The sequence below is a fragment of the Podarcis melisellensis genome (assembly GCF_964234715.1).
Source record: "Podarcis melisellensis genome assembly, chromosome: 8".
Taxonomy (NCBI): Eukaryota; Metazoa; Chordata; class Lepidosauria; order Squamata; family Lacertidae; genus Podarcis; species Podarcis melisellensis.
In genome coordinates this window covers 66,565,442-66,587,200 of record NC_138540.1, presented here as the reverse complement: position 1 = coordinate 66,587,200, position 21,759 = coordinate 66,565,442, and the positions used below count along the sequence as shown (strand labels likewise).

The following is a 21,759-nucleotide window of genomic DNA, read 5'->3' as shown; positions in this document are numbered from 1 at the left end:
TTATTTGCATTTAGTTTGTATTGAAATGGAGGTGGAACGAACTAATTTACATACATTATGGGACAAATAACATTTGGGGGGCAGAAGGCAAACTGTAGTGGCATGGAAATGGTGCTGCATGCCACTAAATTCAGGGAACAGAATAAGGTGCCTTCTTAAAATCCTTTTGCTGGGTCACACGGCACCCCTGGATAGCTGCCCTCGCCATTGTATCACAACATTGCTCCAGGATTGGAACAGGCAGAAAAATCAGAGTCATCTGTAGTATGATTTTTCATCCTATTTCTTATTACATCAGAACAGAATGTGCTTGATCATAATTGGGTCTGCCTAAATAATGCCCCACCTCCTTTTGTTTTTGCATCAGGGGTCTCCTTTAACCAAACGTTCCCTTCCTGAAAAGAAGGGAAATGGGCAGTAGAGGGGCCTGTCAGAGATGTCCTCCTAGCAGCACTGCTGAGTGAGCTGGGAGAGGAGAGCTAATAATTGCTCCGATTAGGCAGAATTCCCAGCAACAGAGGTTTCTTCTTTGCTGTCCCCCCACCGCCTTTCAGCGATAACCAAGAATAATATAATCCCCCTAATCCCTTCCCTTAGGAGATTGTGTTCCACACACAAGGCAGGAAATGGTGGACAGCTTCTGCCTCCACCGATAACTCCAGCAATTTGGGCCCCCGTGGAAAATAAATGCCATGAGTTGCTCTTTTTTTAACAATTTGCTCTCTCATGATCTCCATGGATGCAGGATCCCTTTGAACCCCCTCTCCCTACCTACACCTTTGCTAGCTTCCGCAGGGTGACATTCTGCAAGCTGATGTAAAAGCAGAGACAACCCCAGCCCACTCATCGTTGCACCAGATGTGAGATTCCCTTAGAGCAAGGAAGGGGAACCTAAAGAGCTGCTTAGGATTGAATTAAGAAAGGTCACATCCACGCCATGCTTTTAAAGCACAGGACTGCCTCTCCCAAGAAACCTGGGAGTTGTAGTTTACCCCCTTACAGAAGCACACTTCCTGGGGGTCTGTAACAAACTATAGTTCCTAGGATTCTTGGGGGAAGCCATGTATTTTAATTGTATGAGCCTGGAGATGACCAAAGTTTGATAAATATGATATCCGCAGGAGAGTGCAAGTATTAGGGCCTGCAATGAGACCTTAAAACCTTTTAGATCAGAGCTATTTAGCAGCTCCCATTTAGTGACTGTTTCTTGATCACCCAACCAGTTCTGCACTTCTCAGCATTCTGCCTAACCCTGAATTCACTCTGGTGATTCAGGGCCAATTCATATGCACATGGCAGGAGGGTAACCAGATGCAAAACAGGGCTCCCAGATGCACCTCTAATCATTGTGTAGAAGAGAGAACTTCAGTTGATGTATGTAGCTTGTCATGCAAGCATAACCTGCTGAAATTTCCTCTTCCACACAACTATTAATGGTGCAGAAGCCCCAGATTTCCACATTCCACATAACTATTAAAGGTGCACGAGCCCTTTCCTATTTTGCATCTGGCCATCCAACATGGAGGGAAGATGCCCTATATTGGGGTTTAGGGAACCTTGGACCTTCCAGTGGTTGCTGAACAACAACCACTATCAGCCTCAGCAAGCTTGGCCAATAGCCAGGGGTGATGGAAGCTGTAGTTCAGAAACAGCTGTGGGGGGCAAAGGTTCCCCACATCTGCCACAGGTGTAGTGGAATACACTAGGGATGTTTAGGGGCATAAATTCAGTGGGACGTCTTCCCAAGCTGTGTTGTGCATGCATCAGACACGCCTGCTTTTTCAAGTGTCAGAGAAAAGCAATGTGTTTTCTTGGGGAATTACTGCCTGATCCTGTGCACATATATTCCACTGAGTGCTCAGAACTGCATCTTTAGAACAAAGACACACCAAAACATTTTGCAGGAGGGGATGCAGAGGCTAGACACTCTATTTTGGCACCTGTCGCAGAAAACCCCCCAAAGTACCTCTCCTTGGCAGGAAACAAAAGCCAGCAATAACACATTAGACAAGTAGCCATTTGCTGCTGTTTTCATCAGTGGCGGATTTCTGGTTGGTGGGGCTCTGTGCACAACGCTTTTTAAGGGCCCCATTCATGGCAACCTAAACATAAACACTGATATTTTCAAATTAAGGGTACATGGGGAGAATAATAAGGAAAAAGCGGGTATGATTATTATGGTGCCACTGCACTGGGCTCCCCCCACTCCAACAGCTTGGGAACAATCTCTGTTATATGGAGTGCAGGAAAGCATTGCCACATCCTCCTCTCACCCTCATGTTCCAACTTCTAAGGTAGCTGCCTGCTCCACATACAAGCAGAACCAAAATAAACACAGCAGCAAAAAGACAATTGCTGGATCCCCATGTTTCTTCCTCCATCACCACCCTTTCCAAATATCCCCTCAAGCAGCTGCCTGCTATGTACCTGGCAGGCAGCAAAATGAGCAACATGTGATTCTCATGCTTTCCACACCTCAGAAGTAGCTTTTTAAAAAAGTAGCTGCTGCCTAGTGCTCCATGTGGCTGACAGGCAGCAAAACAAATGAATCGAGCAGAAAATAAGGGGATCCTGTGCCTTTTCATTTACCACATTCCAAAAACTCCCCCATAGCCAGAGCAGCTGCCTGCTGCTTGCTCCATCTGGCCAGTGGGCAGCAAGGCAAAGGAGAGGCAAATAGAGATTTATCTACCAGGTCCCGATTCTCATTTAAATACAGATTCAGTGCCACAAGCTCTGGAGACTGTGACACGCTGATGTGTAATGTTACGTATCTCATTAAACACTTGTTCCCCCAAATTTGCCACTTTTGGACATGTCCACCCGAAGTACCTATCCTCTGCCCCCACATTCTCGCCAGCACATAGATGAAGTACATTTATACAGATACGGAAGTTTGCACTTAAAGGCAAATATACCCATTTCCAAAACAATATGAGAACAAAAAACGGCCATCCCTTAAAATTAACACTCATTTGAATTTTGCGATGCAGTTCTCCAACCAGTCAATGTGTACAAAAATGCATCTATTAGGGGGAAGTGTGCATAAAAAAGAATCTATTCATTAAAAATAACAGGAAAATGTTTTATATTAGGAGCTATTGCTTGCAAACAATGTGAGTGTTAGTCTTACCCTGCTCTGATGGAGACAAGTGGAACAGCAACTGAGATATATTCTTGTTCTTGATATGATTTTATGCAATATATAATTTTATTAGTATACGTATATTGTCTTACAATACAATATACAACTAAAGTATGCTTTGAGTGTTACAGTGGTACCTCGGTTTAAGAACAGCCCTGTTTACGAACTTCAGTGGTACCTCAGGTTACACATGCTTCAGGTTACAGACTCCGCTAACCCAGAAATAGTACCTCGGATTAAGAACTTTGCTTCAGGATGAGAACAGAAATCACGTGGCAGCAGCGCGGCAGCAGCAAGAGGCCCCATTAGCTAAAGTGCAGCACGGCAGCAGCAAGAGGCCCCATTAGCTAAAGTGGTGCTTCAGGTTAAGAACAGTTTCAGGTTAAGAACGGACCTCCGGAACGAATTAAGTATGTAACTAGAGGTACCACTGTATTTGCTTTAAGAACTCTGCAAAACCGGAAGTAGTGTCCTGGTTTGCGAAGTTTACTTCGGTCTAAGAACGGAAGCCAAACGGTGGAAGGGCACCAGCGCCAGGAGGCCTCATTAGGGAAAGCGCGCCTCGGTTTAAGAACAGACTTCCAGAACAAAATAAGTTTGTAAACCGAGGTACCACTGTATTTGAACAGAACAGTGGGGTGGTTGGAGTATTAACATCTCATCTTAATCAGTAATCTTTTTGTAGTGTGAATATGAAACCTCCTTGTGCCATGCTGCTTGTCTGCATAACAAATGCCTCCCTTTTGCCCTTCTCGCCCACATTGATCCAGTGTTCACAGAAATAGCCTAGTGCACAAAGAGAGGCCAGGAAGTGTCATTTTTAAAAGAAAAGAAAAATTGCACATGAGGCCGCTCTTAAGAAGCTGCTCCTACCAGCCAATTCGCTTCCCATGTCCTAAAGCCCACGAGATGAACTTTCTGGCCATTTCACCCCACTCTCCTTAATCTTTCATGTGCTGTCGCCAGAGCCTCCAATTGGCAACCAGTACAGAAATAGGAGCTGCAAGACGGTGGCCATCCTCTCTACTCTGCTCTTGAGACACCATCAGCACAATGAACCCTTTGCTGCGAGCTCCTTGGCTGCTTGCAATGGCACAGACGCGGCTGGAGATTTTAGCTGCCTGGGTGAGGCGAATGAGAAGAGTCAGATGGAGGAGCTGCAGAACCACACATCAGGCCTCTGCCAGTCTCTTCCTCTCAATGACATACCCTTATCTCACTTCCACTCAATTTGCTGTCTGCTCTTAGTAGCCATGTGCAAGAGTCCATACCCAAGATCATTTGGCACAGATTAGTTACTCCTTTGCAACTTGCTCTGCCAAAAAAACAAAAAAATTAGGGTTGCCAACTGACCTGGGACCCAATGTATATTGACAGAGCTGAACAACTGTGCAAAAAGTGCAACACAGGATGAAGTTTAAAAGACCTTAAAAACAAACGTTATTTGCCTAGCACCTGAAAAGCAAAAGGGCAAAGTGTGTCTGTCTGTGAAGGCCATGGCTTAAAAGGTTCTTTTGCTCACAACCACCCCCTGAATCAGTTTGCAATATTACTCAGAAAAGGCGTCAGACTTGTTTCTAAGTTGGCCACTTACATATACCCAAAAAGGGAGGACACAGATATGCACAAAATGTGCATATGCTAAGACACACACACACACACACACACACACACACACACACACATTTAGGAATAGTTACCATAATTTAAACATTAAACTACATTTCGCCATTGTGGGGAAAACTGTTACCTACTTGAATAAGTTTTTGTTTGCTCTTAAAAAAAAATGCTTTCTTGTTTTATTTTCCCCCCTCCCTTTCTCTCTTGTTATGGTATTATCTGAAATGCAAGTTTAAAAAAAGTAGGAGATTGCCATTCCATTTTATGCAAAATAACAAAACCCTCCTTAGATTGCTCGGTTGTTTGAAAAGCTCAGCCCAGAGGAAGCCAAAATCTGTTCAGAGCAGAGGCCTTGGTAGCAGATGAAGACTGCAGTCTTAAGTACACTTACTATAAGGCATGGGTAGGCAAACTAAGACCCGGGGGCTGGATCCAGCCCAATCACCTTCTAAATCCGGCCTGCGGACGGTCTGGGAATCACATGTTTTTACATGAGTAGAATGTGTCCTTTTATTTAAAATGCATCTCTGGGTTATTTGTGGGGCATAGGAATTTGTTCATTTCACACACACACACAAAATATAGTCTGGCCCCCCACAAGGTCTGAGGGACAGTGGACTGACGCCCTGCTGAAAAAGTTTGCTGACCCCTGGTATAAGGCCTTTAAACGGTGTCCAGGTGCCTAACCTTACAGAAGACAGTCCTCTGCCTGAAGAGCTGCTGAGTCCAAGTCCAGTCTAAAGCTAAAGAACTTCAAGAGCCAGGGGAGCTGGGTCCAACTCTTCTAGAGTTGGAGTTGTTGCAGTCAAAGCTCCCTTTTCCCCTATGTATCTAAGGATGCAGTCCTACAGAGATTTACCTGGAAATAAGTCCAGTTAAACTCGGTGCTGAGGTATATCCCAAGTATCTTTCATCAACCCCAGGACAAAACAAGAGAGGCACCTGGGAGCCTATTCCCTTCCAAAAACACCATATGCATAGCCAAAATATATTCCAGGTATCTTCAGTAGGATACATCAATCGGAACATCCAGTAAGTGTTGGGGAAAGTGTAACCATCAATCACCCTGTCAGTTAGGGGCTCACATACATTTCCTACCTCACAGGGGCTCTGTCTTCCCCCACCCACTGCTCTCGCTTCAGGATCCTTATGCAGGAAGCTGCCTGATACAGTCATACCTCTTGTTACGTTCAGTTCAGGTTATGTTCTTTCAGGATACATCCTGCAGCGACCCAGAAGTAATGGAACAGGTTTCGCCACTCACGCATGCGCAGACGCTCAAAATGATGTTGTGTGCATGCGCAGAAGCAGCAAATCGTGACACGCGCAGGCGCGGGTTGCGTTCTGCTCATGTTGCGAATAGGGCTCCGGAATGGATCCCATACGCAAGCAGAGGTACCACTGTACTGAGTCAGACCACTGATTCATCTAGCTGAGTATTGTCTTGACAGACGGGCAGTGATTGTCAGGGTTCTGACAGAGTTTGAACCTGGGACCTTCTGTGTGCAATGCAAGTTCCCTACCACTGAGCCCGAGCCCATCCCCTTAGGAAACCTGAAGGATAGCACACGAATCAATTTTTTTTAAAAAAACTAAGGCATCCCTGAAGTACCTCTGTTAAACATTGTCTGTCTGCTCCCCTTTGAAATCCATTCAAGTTGGTGGACATCACTGTGTCTAGCTTAACTATGTACTATGTGAAGTTGTGCTTCCTTTTCTGTGTCATGATGGATCTCCTGCAATTTAGGTTCATCAGGTGACCCCAATTTCTAATACAGTATTATGAGAAAGGAAGAAAAACATCTCTCTGTTCATGCCCCTCCCATGAAAGGATTGGGGAGAAACTCAATTCAGTTCCCACTTAAAGTCAAATCTCCCTAATTTGCACTTTCCAAAACAATCTGAGAACCGAAAACATGGTCATCATTTTAAATTTGCACTTGTCCAGATTTTTCAATGCAGTTTTTTTAGCCCAGTGCAGTTTACAAAAATGCATATACTAGGGTAAAGTGTGCATATAAATGCCCACAATACTGGGGGGGGGGATGCAAAAATGTGAATATTAGGCAAAAAAAAACCTCTGTTAGGAGAAATGTGAACTAAAATGCTGGTGGATTGTCATGAGAATTTAAACAAAAATGGCAAATTGTTGTTGAAATATGGAGCACTGAATTTAAGATTGAACAACATGGGACTATGAGAGAAACTGAAATAAACAGCACCAAAATCGTCTGGGTTGGACACATTAGCCTCCAAAACTCTCCCCTGCTTGGTCCTCGCTGGCCTCAAATCACAGCTGCTTTGCTTGTACCTTATGGCTCATTTGGTGTATTTCTCTCTGCCCAGAACTCCGTCTCAGAATTGAGCCACTGTGGAGGGAATGCCAAGGAAAGAAGAGGAGGTGGTGTCACTGTACCAATTCCACCCCCAGCCTCTCAAGAGCCTCCCAAGGTCAGTTGTCTTGCCTTTCATTTCATGGAGAAGTGACTGAGAAACTGGAGCTGTTGGAAGAATGACAGGAGAGCGAGAGTTTAGATTCAGCATGGGCAAAATGGGACAAGTGAGGGTTTCTGTAGCAATGAATAGCAGGGCAGTCTCTACCACGCAGAAGAACAAACTGACCTGCTTAAAGGGGACGCCATGAGGGTTGAGATTTGGGGGGATGACAGATGGAGACAATGTCAATGTAGTCAGTTAGAGTACTGCATTAGGACCGGGGAGACCCAGGTTGAAACCCACCTTCCCAATGGGTGGTTTGAGGCCAGTTATTATCTCTCAGTCTAACCTACCACATAGACTGTAGTGAAGACAAAAATCAGAGGAAGACCTTTACGATGCCTTGAGTTCCTTGCAGGATAAACACGCAATAAAGGGTAAAATTTAAGGTACTTTCAGGTGTGGGGCTAGGCAATATTGGGTGTGTTGATTCAGAATGCCTCGCTTGCACCCTAAACAGAAGCACCCCATTCTGCATAACTTTGTCGCAGTTCCCACTTGTTCTCTCTAATAGTAAACTCGAGTGGTTGAGGGCAGATCCATACTGTATACAGTGGCACCTATGGATACGAATGGGATCCGTTCCGGAGCTCTGTTAGCATCTGAAGTAAATGTAACATGCGCGGGTCATGTTTCGCTGCTTCTGCGCATGCGCATGATGTCATTTTGAGCGTCTGTGCATGCGCGAGCTGCGAAACCCAGAAGTAATGCGCTCCGTTACTTCTGGGTCGCCACAAAGCACAACCCAAAAATACTTAACTTGAAGCTACTTCAGCCCGAGGTATGAGCACATTTGACGTACATTTTTTAAAGAATATGACTTCCCCCAAATAATCCTGGGAGCTATGATTTCTCCCTCACAGAGATGTAGTTCCTAGCACCCTTAACAAATGACAGTTCCCAGGATCCTTTGGGGAAAGTCATGCACTTTGAATGTATGCTGTGGATCTGCCTTTGAACGCCTGTCAATACAGAAGTGGTAAGGAGCCACCTTGAAAGAAGGTGGTGGCTTCTACCTAACTCAGAAAGCATCCCAGGTACACAGAAATACAAATGTTTGTAGGTTCAAAGGCTTTTAAAAATCAAACAAGCAAGAAAACTGTCTGACAGGAACATAGGAGCTCCATTTAGTCAATGCTAAGCCATAGATTAGTGCTATGGGAACAAGTCTGGTGAGCCTTGGCCTCTCACCCTCCCACCTCCCTTTTCATTTTTGATATAGCAACGAGTAGCACTTTGGAAGCACTTGCCTGTTTTCAACAAGCCACAGTTTATAGTTATATTTTAACCACAACAAACTATGGTTAGTTTTAAGTATGGTTTGTCTGAACAAGCTTGAAATCATGCTTTAAAATCTCCAACTTATTTCTAGATACTAATGTATTGCTTTAGTCTCTATGCCAAACATGTGCATTTCAAAACAAAAAAAATCCTTCCAGTAGCTCCTTAAAGACCAACTAAGTTAGTTCTTGGTATGAGCTTTCGTGTGCATGCATGAAGAAGTGTGCATGCACACGAAAGCTCATACCAAGAACTAACTTAGTTGGTCTTTAAGGTGCTACTGGAAGGAATTTTTTTGTTTTGACTATGGCAGACCAACACAGCTACCTATCTGTAAATGGAATTGTGCATTTCAGACTGAGATATGAGATGTTCATGTGTCCACTGAGAAGCAGTGAGGTGTGTTTGTTTTTTTGTGTGTGGGTTTGTGTAAAAAAGAGAGTCAGTTACACTTTCTATTTTTTAAAGGAACTTAATTTATGACAGCTTAAATTAGAACATTCCAGTCCACCAATCTGGGATTGGAATAGGAGTAGAAGCTATCCCCTGCAATAACCAGTGGATAAAGAAGAACAAATCTATTCAGTTTCAGTTTCTCATTTTCCCCAGTCTTAAAGTTTGTTCCCCACATTTCTGCACCCCTTTGTGATTTTCTAAAAGGTTCCTCATGAAAATTCATCAGCATTTTAGTGCAAAATTTTCCTGACACGTACATTTCTGTATGCAATTTGGCTTAATATGCACACTTTTTGCAAATGACGTCCCCCTATATAATGCATTTCGTATGTCATTTTTACCAATTGTGCATTTTTGTTATTCAAACTTTCCTATAATGTAAGTTTTTTCCCCTACACATTTTTGGGTTGGAGAACTGCATTACAAAATTCAGAGATGAGTGCATTTCAAATATATTCTGTGTATTCAAATATATTCCGTGTCTTGTTTCAGGAAGTGTGAATTAAGAAGGTTTGTATTAAAATCCAAACTGAACCAAGTTTCTCTCCCATTCCTATGCCTGGCCTGGCATCAAGTAAATCAGAGGCCCAGAGAGTGGCCCTTGGGACTCTCTCTGGGCTGCACCCCTCACTAGCTGTGCTTCACACCCAACTATTTTTGCCTGTCTGATTTGTGCCCTTGAGCTCTGATGATGCCTCTTGCTAACCTGGATGGAAGATAGAGACATGTGTGTGCAGGAAGCAGCCTAGTGTACAAAGGCAAAATTTACATATCTTGTTCTACCCACTTTTGCCTCTGGCCCTGCCCACCACTGGCATGTGGCCCCAAAATGGGAATGTGGCCCTCAAGCTGGAAAATATTCCTGCACCTGAAGTTAAGTGGATGCTTTCCATTGGCTGAGCAGAGCACCAGACATTTGACTGTCATTGCATAAGTAAAAGCCAGGAAGCATGCGGCGTAGACTGATGACAATTGCAGTTTCTCCCATAATGGGAATGCCTTCTCTGATAAGTAACAGGGAACCCATGCTGTGTTAGAATTTTTGTTTTTAAGCGTGCTCGTGAATAGACGTCAAACATAGGCACAGCGGGAAAGTTCTGGTGTTCACACTCAGCTAGTGGGTGTTTTGGTGTGGGAATCAATTTCAGCAGCTGCCTTAAGCTCAGTCTAACAGGTGCCCTAAGCAGGGTTATAACCAGTGTTTAAGAAACAGCATAGACAGTTCCAGGATTCAGGGTAACAGGAAATTGCTACAGACAACCTAATACCTCAATGCATGCAAGTATTTCACAGCACCCATACAATGCCAGTATGAAAAATGCCAGACGATTTCCCCTCCATTTAATCTGGAGTCACCTAGATTTGCAAAAGTCTGCCAGGCCCATCAGCTGCAATGGCCCCATCATAGAGGTGCCATATTTCAACAAGTAAAAACCAGGATACCCCCAAAGTTGTAGATCTTTTTTTTAGAATTCCCCCTGGACATCCATTTTGCCTTTGAAATCCCAATAATGTCAGGGAAATTCTGGACGTATGGCAGCCCTACCCTGTCAAATATCACCGACAAGGAAATGAGACGATTCAAAACAAAGATGCTTCTAGAGGGCTAGAAACCCTGTTTGTTCATTGCACTCAGTGGTGGAGCATATGCCCGTCCTGCCCAGGGTGGGCGTGCTCCCGAGGGGGGGGGCGTGGCACAGAGGGTGCCCTCCCAGGCACAGAATAGCCACTCAGGTGCCCAGAGTGGTGCACGCACCCTGCAGCTGGGGGCAGAACGAGCCACTCATGGGAGCGCAGTGAGCTGCCCATGGCAGACATTCAGCCCGCTGCCCGCCCGCGACTGCCAAGCCTCCCCCAAGCTGTCAAAACGAAGGGCGAATGCTGCCAGAAAAGTGACACAGCCTCCTCCCTTACCCCAACGGCTTGGGGTAGGCTTGGGAGTTGTGGGCGGCAGGCGCACCGAATGTCAACCTCCTAAGTGAGGGCACCCGGGGCGGTCCGCCCCCACCGCCCCCCTTCCTATGCCCCTGATTGCACTTCCACTGTGAGCCGCATGTGGAATTGCAACGGACTTTCCAGCACCTCAGAAGGAACAGGGCAATATACATCCCATTGTGTATGATGCCTTGAACTCCTGGGAGGAAAGGCAGGATATGAATGCAATTAATTATGTCTTGTCCAGACCGAGAAGGCATAACTTAACCACATGGGTAAGGAAGGGGCAACACACCTGATCGTGCCATTTTAGCAGCCTGTTTATTGTAACAATCAATTTTAAAATTTATGCTAAATCACTTTCTCTTCCAAGTGCCCTGAAAGATGCATTGAGCCAGCAAGTGTCTGGGCTCCCACTTTTGGACACAGCAATTGGACACTCAGCTCGAAAATTCCCAAAGGCTTTATTCCAAGAGTCAGCACACAGTTTAGGCCCAGCCTATCTGAAGCTTCCATATGAACCTGCCTGAGCTCTGGAATCGTTGGGGAAGGCCCTTCTAGCAGTCCCACCACCCTCACAGGAATGCTTGGTGAGTGTTCCGAACCCCTGGCCTACCTACTGGCAAGTCAGTATGTCAAGTCGTCAGTCCAGGGTCCAAGCCGAAGTCCATCAACATTGGCAGTTGAGCAGACCCAGCACCTCAGCTCTGCTTCCCTTTGGAACTTTGCATTCTGATTGCAGCATCTGGGCTTGATGAGGCAGGTGACCCTCACCTGTTCTAAGCCTGCTCCATCTGAGGAATCACAACCCTCCTTTCAGAGCTAGCAAGCCACACTTGGCCAGCTAGGAAGCTGGGCTGTGGACCCTTGCCTGCCTCAGCCTCCTAGAGCACCCTGCCTGCTGCTCCCTATGCCTCAGAGCCCGCTGTGTTTGGGGAGACAGGGCCCCCTCTGGCTCTGGTGATGGGTCCTCTGCTCTGGTTCCTCTGCACTGACTCCCTCCCCTCGCCATCCTCTTTCACCCTGTGAGTACTTCCTACACCAACCTCTCCTTCCCCACCCCCTGCTTGCCTCCCCGGTGTGTCCCAGTCCCGGCTACACCCCTTGCTGGGATCCTCTTCCTTTTCTTCTTCCTCCCAGTTGTGCTGCCAGTTCATTACATTGGGGATCCAATGGGAGAGGGCTTTCTCAGTGGCATCTCCCAGACTTTGGAACTTCTAGAGAAGCTAGACTGGCTCCCTCCTTGTTGTCCTTCTGCTGGCAGGTGTAGAATGTTTTATTCTGGCAGGCCTTTGGAAACTAGCTGGTTTTTTTAAGGAAGTGACTTTTAAAAGTGCTATGCTGTTTTTACTGTCTGTGTTTTAAATATTGTTTTAATTCTATTAGAATTTAATTACATTTTAAGAATTAACTTTTATATGTTTTTAGTTTTTGAATTTTATCTGTGTCATTTTAATTTGTGTAAGCTGCCTTGAGTCTAGTCCTGGGGGGAAAGGCAGGATATAAATAAATATAATAACAACACTATTAGTCATAGTTGAGAAGCATTGGTTCAGAAGCTGAGCTCTTAACATAGAAGCTAAGATGTTGTCCCAATGCCTGACCCCACCCCCCTCCTTTCAAAGAGTGAGTTGGGCACAATCTTTCACACAGTTCCCACTGGGACTGTGCATGCAAATGGGCACTCCTGCCAGTAGGCTGCGCCTGCTTGCACTAGTGCATCTGAGGATTCATCCTTGGAGATGGCACATGAATACTTGGCCAGCTCACTGTCCTACTCAGGCCTATGTGCTTCCTCGGTTGCCAGGGCAACCTCACTCTCTGGAGGCAGGTTGATGGCTGGCTCACAGGATTCTCCTTCCTGTGCTGGGCAGTCCAGCAGCAGCCGGGCGGTCATGTCTCCTGGCAGACTGCTCAGTACCTCCCCATGAACAGTCTCACTGCTGGGCAGCAGGGTGGGCAACACACCACTGGCATCCCCACTCTCTCTCTTTCTGGCCCAAGGTGAGGTGCTAAGGCCTCAAATCCTACCCTAGAGCAAAAGGGTTTCCTGACTCCCTACCCCTCTGGCCTGCTCTGTTGCTGCGCCAAGAACCCATGATAGGCTCAGGATTCTTTGAGGCAGGGAATGTGCTTTGGATGTGCTTTAAAGGCATACACACAGCCTCAGATAATACCAAGGCACACGGTGCTTTCCACAACACATTCCTTTGTGCTGCAGTGGATAAAGATGTATCTGGCCCTCCAAGGGATTTGCGATGTCCCTGACCCCTTTCTGCGCACACACACATTCTCTCTCTCCCCCCCCCCCCATCTTCTCTTCCAGCTAGCAATGAAGGGCAGGGGGAAGTCTGTTCTCTCTGTTTTCCACATTCTTTCTCTCTCCTTTTTGTCTACTCCGTGTGTGTGTGTGTGTGTGTGTGTGTGTGTGTTAGCGCTTGTGTCTGTGTGCCTTGCTTTCGTTCCATGCAAACACGAAGGAGAAAGATTTGGCTCCATGTAAACACCAGCTGTGTCAAGAGTGAGCAGCTCCTTTTAGGTCAACAGACAGCTGTGTGGTTGCCAGGCAACGGGGCCTGGGCTCTTCCTCCCCTCCAGCCTCAGCAGTGCCAGGCTCTTCACAGCGCCTTGTGCAGGAGCAAGGTCACCAACCGGGGAGATGGCCTCCACCACGCCGCCGAGGAGGCCAATTAAGCGAGGCAGGATTTGCACGCTCTCACTTCTCGGAGGAAGAGGGGGAAGAGGCTGCGGCCTGCGCAGGGGGCACCACAGGCCGCAGCTTCGCTTCCTAGGCCTTCCGAGATTGTGCAGGATCTGAAAAGGGGGGTCCTGCTTGCTGTAGCGCCTCATAGCTATGGACGTTTCTCTCACCGAAGACCACGGCTCCGGTTTCCCTTCCCCGCATCACACGTTGCAGGCTGCGTTTTACCATCTGGTGCATGAGCTGCCCTTGGTTTGTTCCTGTGTTTTGTTGGTGACATACATGAAAACTTCAAGAGACTGACAGGAGGGGCTGAACAGGGAAACGCTTGGTGGTGTGGCACGCTGACAGGATTTCAGAAATGTCAGAGATGGCATTTCACCAGGGAGAGGTGCCAGAGAGTTGAGAGCTGCCTCTGATACATAGGAAGCTGCCTGGTGTCATAGGGGGCATTGGTGGGCACAAGGGCACCTACGGGCACCATGTTGGTGACTCCTGCTCTATCCTGTGCCCAACACACCTGTATTGCAAAGTATGTTTCGCATAGGGATTTCCGCTTAGATTGCTTTTATTAAGCTGTTTGACAATTCTTAGTGTTATGAATTATATTTGTATTCACCTAGCTATTTTACGCCACTTCATAATCAATATAGGAGCTGCTAGATAGCTACTGAGCCAAATTCAATGTGTTAATTATGGTTTTTGAGGCCCTAAACAGCTGAGGACCAATCTATTTGAGAGTGCCTGCTCTTGTATAGTCGATCCCAGTCTCTGTGGCCTGAGGGTGTTGACCTTTTAACCATGCCACAGCCAAGAGATGTTCATCTGGTGGTGGTGGTGAGAAGGGCCTTTTTTGTGGTGGTACCTACCATGTGGAATGACTTTCCCACTAAGGTGAGGTAGAATCATAGAATCATAGAATCATAGAGTTGGAAGAGACTACAAGGGCCATCGAGTCCAACCCCCCGCCAAGCAGGAAACACCATCAGAGCACTCCTGACATATGGTTGTCAAGCCTCTGCTTAAAGACCTCCAAAGAAGGAGACTCCACCACACTCGTTGGCAGCAAATTCCACCATCGAACTGCTCTTACTGTCAGGAAGTTCTTCCTAATGTTTAGGTGGAATCTTCTTCCTTGTAGTTTGGAACCATTGCTCCGTGTCCGGTAGTTTCTGCCCACTAAATGCATACCCGTTTACTCAGGTGTTTCCCTGGCCACCATTATTTATTTACTGTACTTGTTCATCACTTTCCACAAAAAAAAGATGTCAGAGAGACTTAGAGATCCCTAAAGTGCATAAGGCTTACCAACATTTAAAAACAAATACGTTGGGTTTGTTTGTTTGCATTTAAACCCAATAAAACACAGATTTTATCTGAAAATTACCCAGCGATACTGAAAAAAAACACCAAAGCTTACCCTACCCCACCCAACTAAAAGATGAACACCACAAACAGGCTGGAAATCATCTTGCAGTTTGATGCTAATTACTCTCCCCAAAGCCTGGATAAACACCTGTCTCCTGAAAGCTGACACTGAAGGCATCAGACATGTTTCCACAAATGCAGAGTGACCACTGAAAGCCTGTTGTTGCCACCCTTTGTCCCTCCCTACGTGGGGGCAGATGGAGAAGGGCCTCTGATGATGAAGGCAGGGTGCAGGTTGGTTCATATGGGGAGAGACAGTCCCTGAGGTATCAATGCCCTATAAGGCTTTATAGGTTAAAAGCAGCACTTTGAACTGAGTCCCAGGAACTAGCTGGCAGCTAATGCAGTCGGACCAAAATTAGTGTAAGATGTTCAGACTGTCTGGTTCAGTCAACAACCTGTCCTCTGAATTCTGCCCTCTCCAAACTGTCTACAAAGGCAGCCTCTTTTCTAGTTTAGAGAAAAGGCGAATAAGAGGTGACAGGACAGAAATGTATAAGATGATCCCTGGCATGAAGAAAGTAGATAGAGAAATGCACACACCCCTTTCATACCACTAGCACTTGTGAACATCCAATGGAGCTGAATGTTGGGAGATTCGGGACAGATGAAAGAAAGTGCTCCATGCAGTGCGTAGTTAAACTATGGCACTTGCTCCCCCACGGGAGGCTGTGATGGCCACCAACTGGTATGGCTTTCAAAGAGGATTAGACAGGTTCCTGGAGGTTAAGGCTACCAATAGCTGCTAGCCAAAATGGGTGTGTTCTGCATCCACTGTCAGAGGCAGTATACCTCTGAATAGTAGCTGGGAATTGTAGGTGGGCAGTGCTGATGCTCTCCTGTCCGGCTAGCAGGTATCTGGTTGGTTGCTGTGACAACAGGATGCTGGATTATATGGGCTATTGGCCTGATAGGCTCTTCTTATGCATGCACACATTGCAGTAGTCTAACCTTGAGGTTACCACAGTGTGACCACAAATGCTAAGCTAATTGTTATGTGCTCAACTGAATCCTAAAACAGTAGGATCCTGAATGCAGCAGTCTGATTGGTCCGCAGGAGCCACCCAATCCAGCTCCAGGTGGAAGTGAATCAGCGACCTGATTGGCCTGCAGGAGCAGCCTGCAATTAGCCAATCACGGGGGCCCATTGTGTAAATAATGTATATATAGCTAGACTTTTGGGGAAAGTTTCATTCATTGCTACTATGAGCTGAATAAAGAGCATGAAATTGACACAACTCTGAGCATATTTCACTAATCCTAGTTGTAGGCGCTGCTTATTTACTCTGACTGGTATACTGTTGTTGTTTTATAGGTTGTTTTTATTGTGATTTTATGGTTATATGTACACACACCACACACACAGACACTCACTCACAAACACAAATGATGGACATTAAAGTGGCATATAAATTTGAGGCAAAGTATTCCGCAGGTGGCGCTGTGGGTTAAACCACAGAGTGTAGGACTTGCCAATCAGAAGGTCGGCGGTTCAAATCCCTGCGACGGGGTGAGCTCCCGTTGCTCGGTCCCTGCTCCTGCCAACCTAGCAGTTCGAAAGTACGTCCAAGTGCAAGTAGCTAAATAGGTACCACTCTGGCGGGAAGGTAAAAGGCGTTTCCGTGCACTGCTCTGGTTCGCCAGAAGCAGCTTAGTCATGCTGGCCACATGACCCGGAAGCTGTACGCCAGCTCCCTCGGCCAATAAAGCGAGATGAACGCCACAACCCCAGAGTCGGCCACGACTGGACCTTATGGTCAGGGGTCCCTTTACCCTTTACCTATTCCTGCATTGCAGAGATTTGGACTAATTGACCCTTGTAGTCCCTTCAAACTCTGCAATTCTATGATTCTTTGGAATTTGATTCAAACAAACAAACAAACAAAATAGTGTGTGCAAGAATCCCCCCGTTTTGCTCCACTAGTCATTTTCATCATTACCACCTTTCTTTCAGTATTCATTTGTGAAACTCCTGTTCAATCTGGTTCTGTCACGGAAATTCTATTGTCTTACATTGGGTAGTTTGTTTAGTTTTTTGAACTAATTTATATTATTATGTTTGCTGTGGTCTGTGGTCATGGCATCAGCATCTGTGTTCTCCTGGCAGCCACTATTATACTCACCTACAGTGCTTCCGACCTTGTGTCATTCTGGGGCATAATGGTGGAGAAAATGGCCAGGCGACTGCCTCTGAGAGGCCGCTGCTACCTGAACAGGTGAGCTCCTTATCCCCTGAACGGCACAGGAATTTCATTCATACCCATTCATTTCTCACTGTATTATTTTCGGAATAAATGGAACCTGACCTGATCTGAACAGGCTGCCTTTGGTTCAATGCATCACACATTCCAAAACTAAAGCGAGGCAGAGTAGCTTCAAATCCATGCTCAGGTAGATGGCCTTGAGAAAAACTTAACCTACCTCACGGGGTTGTTGTGAGGCATGCCTACAGCTGCCCTGAGGTCCTGGGGAAGTACAGGGGAGGGTGAGGCACAAATAAACATTTGGAACAATTGATGTTTAAAATGCTGAAAGCAGGCTTCCTGACTCATGGAAAAAAACTCTGGGCTTAGATGTTCAGAGAGAAAAACCAACAGCAACTAAATAGGAAAATGCTGTTAGAGCTTCCCAAACAATGACTGTAGTCTTTTGGGACAAAGAAGCAGTCTGCTGGTAGGATTCAACCATACATGCTACCTTTGAAAACCAAGAGGGCATTGAACTATCTGTGAGAGTCAAGGTGCTAACATGACCTTGCAACTTTATTTACCGAACTGAACCTCTCCAGAGTAGTGCCAGAGCCATGGGAGGGCTTGTGGGAGCTAGGACTTAATGGGGATATTCCCAGAAGCTCTGGTTTTTTATTTTAAAAAAGCCAAGTTTCTAGTCCCTTTCATTTACAGGCATAAAAGGGGAAGTTTGAAAGGAAAGTTCTACCTAGCAGCTGAGTTAACATACCAAAGAATGTGAAGGTATGGGTCCTCAGCATTGATTTTTGTTAACTTTTATGAAGATTATATTACATTTTGCAGGAAGTACTATTTAATTTAGAAATGTCTAGGGGAAGGCAGATATAAGAAAAAGAGAGGTCTCATCAGGCAGCCACTTATTTTTTTTGCAGAACTATCTTCCTCCTAGCTTCACAATTGGCACAACAAATGTACATACCTGGAAATCAAATGCTGATTCATCTGGCTGCCTTGCCCCTCTCCCTCTTACTCTGGTTCAGGGATGCCACCTGTATGCTTACTCATTTACAGTGGTACCTGGGGTTAAGAACTTAATTCGTTCTCAAGGTCTGTTCTTAACATGAAACAGTTCTTAACCTGAGGTACCACTTTAGCTAATGGGGCCTGCCGCTGCACCACCACCGTGCAATTTCTGTTCTCATCCTGAAGCAAAGTTCTTAACCCGAGGTACTGTTTCTGGGTTAGCGGGGTCTGTAACCTGAAGCGTCTGTAACCCGAGGTACCACTGTCTATGTTAATCCATCAAACTTTCTTTTTTTAAAAAATACAGTCTTCAATACAAAAGTTTTTTGTAGTTGTGAAACTACTTTGTGTTAGATTTGTCACAACCACTAGCCAATAGGCGCCCTCCATAGGTAGATCTTCCCGATTCAACTCCTCCATGCTGAAACTGCATAAAATGTGTTTCACAGGAAAGGCGGTCTTTTTATTGCTCATTTGTGATGATTTGCTCTCATGATGGTATCACGGTAGTTATATGCAATCCCACTTTCATGACACTGAGTCTGCAAAGGTTTCAGGGTGGAAACCCTGCTTTGCTTTCAATAGGTACACACCCCATAGCTTCTTGCTGAAACCCCCTTTTTTTTTTCATGCCACAGATATCCCAGTTTACTCTTTATCTCCTGTTGTTGTTGTGTTATAGTACAAGAGAGCCAGTCCAGACAGCAATCACGCAGCAACGCTGGGGAAGCATTGCAGAACAACTAGCAGTGTGGAATGATGTGTTGACAGTCTACTAATGCTCTACTATTGTGTCAATTGCATGTTGCAGGATTCACCTGGAGAAGAAATGCCAGTCTGGAGGGCTCTCTATTTTACGAAGGACAGTTCTCTATTGAAAGGTGCCTTCTGAAGAACCGTCAGGTAAGTCCTGTTCTAAGGTAAAGAATTAGGGAGGACAGGAGACGCCTTCATGTTCCCATCCACAGCACTGGGCAGCTGAATGTTGAACAGCCTCAAAGGGCACCTGGTCACACAGTCTTTCCCACTATGGTGAGATGTACTGTCTTTTGATATAAATTATAGCAATCTTTTCTAAATTGCATCTGGATATATAAATTGGCATTAGCATTTGCTAATTCATTGCTTTATTTCGCCCTCTTTTTCAGCGCTGCCTAAGCGGCCACCCTCTTTAAAGGACTCAGCTGAGAATAAGGATGGGCAGGTCAGTGGCATAGCGTGGGTTCTCAGCAGCCGGGGCGAGGCAAGTAATTTGACCCCCTAACCCGTGGATTTGCGCCCCCTAACCCGTGGATTTGCGCCCCCTAACCCGTGGATTTGTGCCCCCTAACCCGTGGATTTGCGCCCCCTAACCCTAACCCCCAGATGTTGCGCCCGGTGCGGCCGGCACCCCCTGCACCCCCCACGCTACGCCACTGGGGCAGGTGCAAAAGGGAATGGGGCTGTTGCCCCTTTATGAGTGATGCAGAAGACAGAATTTCAGGGGGTGTCACTTTCATGTCAAACTGTGCCTGCTGAAGTTCCCTCTGCTACACAACTACTGAAGGTGCAAGGGGCACCCTGGCCACATATGCACCATTTAAGGTGCTCTTATATCACTTTAATGGTCATGGCTTCCCCCAAAGCATCCTGGGAACTGTAGTTTGTTAAAGATGCTGAGAGTTGTTAGGAGACCCCTAGTCCCTTCACAGAGCTACCCTCTCCGGAGTGGTTTAGCGGTCAGTCCCTCTTCCTTAGGAATGCTAGTGCTGTGAGGGGAACAGGAGTCTCACATTACCCTTAACAAAAGACAGTCCCCAGGATTTGGGGGTGGGGTGGGGGGAGCCAGGGCTGTTTATAGTGGCATGATGCTTCTTTAAATGTGTGGTGCAGGTGTGACCTCTGTTGAGATGGAAGACATTTGTCATAGAATCATAGAATCATATAATCATAGAATCATAGAGTTGGAAGAGACCACAAAGGCCATCGAGTCCAACCCCCTGCCAAGCAGGAAACACCATCAGAGGACTCCTGACATATGGTTGTCAAGCCTCTGCTTAAAGACCTCCAAAGAAGGAGACTCCACCACACTCCTTGGCAGCAAATTCCACTGTCGAACAGCTCTTACTGTCAGGAAGTTCTTCCTAATGTTTAGGTGGAATCTTCTTTCTTGTGCATTAATAAAGCAGCAAAACTGCCTCTGCCACCATGTCCCTTTACCAACCATTGTTTAGGATTTTGCTCTTTTGCATTCACATATAATGTCCCCTCCACTATACTGTTAGAGACCACATACAACAAACACAGAGCACAATTTTTTTGGTTGCTGTCCTGCGCTAGCACCTAATGCTAAAACTAGTTCTGCATTCAGAGCCGGCAACTGCTGCACCCTCAGCACCCTGGTGGGATGCAAACCCCGGCCCTGCCCACTCTTCTCCATGCTGAGCAGCTGGGTCCGTGAGCTGCCATTTTAAATTTCCCACAATGCCCGCAAGGTAGTACCACCCAGTGGGGATCCCCATGGGAAATTCAAGGTGGCAGTTCACAGCTGCCAGCTGCAGAGTTGCTAGCCCCGCCCCCCGCTTGAGCTGGTGACCCCTTCAAACCTGGAGCCAGTCCTAATCTCTCCCAATTGGAGAGAATCAAATGGAAATGCTATCTGTTGACAGATACTTTTGACCTGGAATTTCTGATTCAGCAAGAAGAAAACCCTCTCTCCTCTTGTCTTTCAGTCTACAGTCTCTTGCTTGCTTCTGCAACATACTTGGGCTCACCCCTTTCTCCTTTTTTTGCTTGCTACTCCTATAAATATGAGGGCCTGTAGCCTTCTCCCCTGCCCCCCCCCCAGCTGTCAGCCTGGTTGGTGCTGTGAAAATAAAGAGCATGGATCCTTTAAATCAGACCCTGCAAGGTCACAGTTGGTTTGGCAGGTGGCTGGCTTTTTCTGATCTTTTTCCAGGCTCATTGTTTGATTTGGCCAAGATCACAGGAGAAGGGAGGTGGGGAACATTTTGGGGTCGGGGTTTTTTTCCCCCCTCTCTCTCCCTCCCTGCACTCAGAGAAGCTCAGCAAAGGGAAATGCCTGTTTTGTGCCCTTCTCCTTTCTCATGAGAAGGGGCAGGGGGGGGGGAGAGGACTAGCAACGGAGAGAAGGAGGGTGAGCCTGGCAGAGAGAGGCTGGGGAGAGCACTGCTTCAGCAAAGGAGATTGTTCAGAAATGCCATCCCCAAAGGAAAGAGGCTTTGCGGCAAAAGCCACATTCCCCTCCCTGTTTCCTCCCTCTCCACCCCCCCCCCATTCCTCCTAGCTTTCTCCTTTCACTGTACAGATGGCTCTCAAGCCTCTCATATTTGCTGTGGCAGTTCTCACCCCCCCTTCTCCTTCCCCACCAGTCCATCAGTATGCATCATGTGTTTTTTTTCACCATGGCAACCTCCTTTCTCCCTCCCCAGCCTCCCCCCCCCCCCGCTTTCCAAAAGCACTTAGTAGCAATACCCATGACCCTG

The 21,759-nt window shown here is 46.4% G+C and overlaps 1 long non-coding RNA gene across 1 annotated transcript; it reads left to right on the top strand.

The window, feature by feature from the left end:
* The first annotated feature begins 12,234 nt into the window (after positions 1-12,234).
* On the top strand, positions 12,235-19,794 carry LOC309375379. Its single transcript, XR_014170881.1, has 3 exons — positions 12,235-13,868; positions 19,086-19,478; positions 19,699-19,794. It is a non-coding gene; the product is annotated as an uncharacterized lncRNA (long non-coding RNA).
* The last annotated feature ends 1,965 nt before the right edge of the window (positions 19,795-21,759 follow it).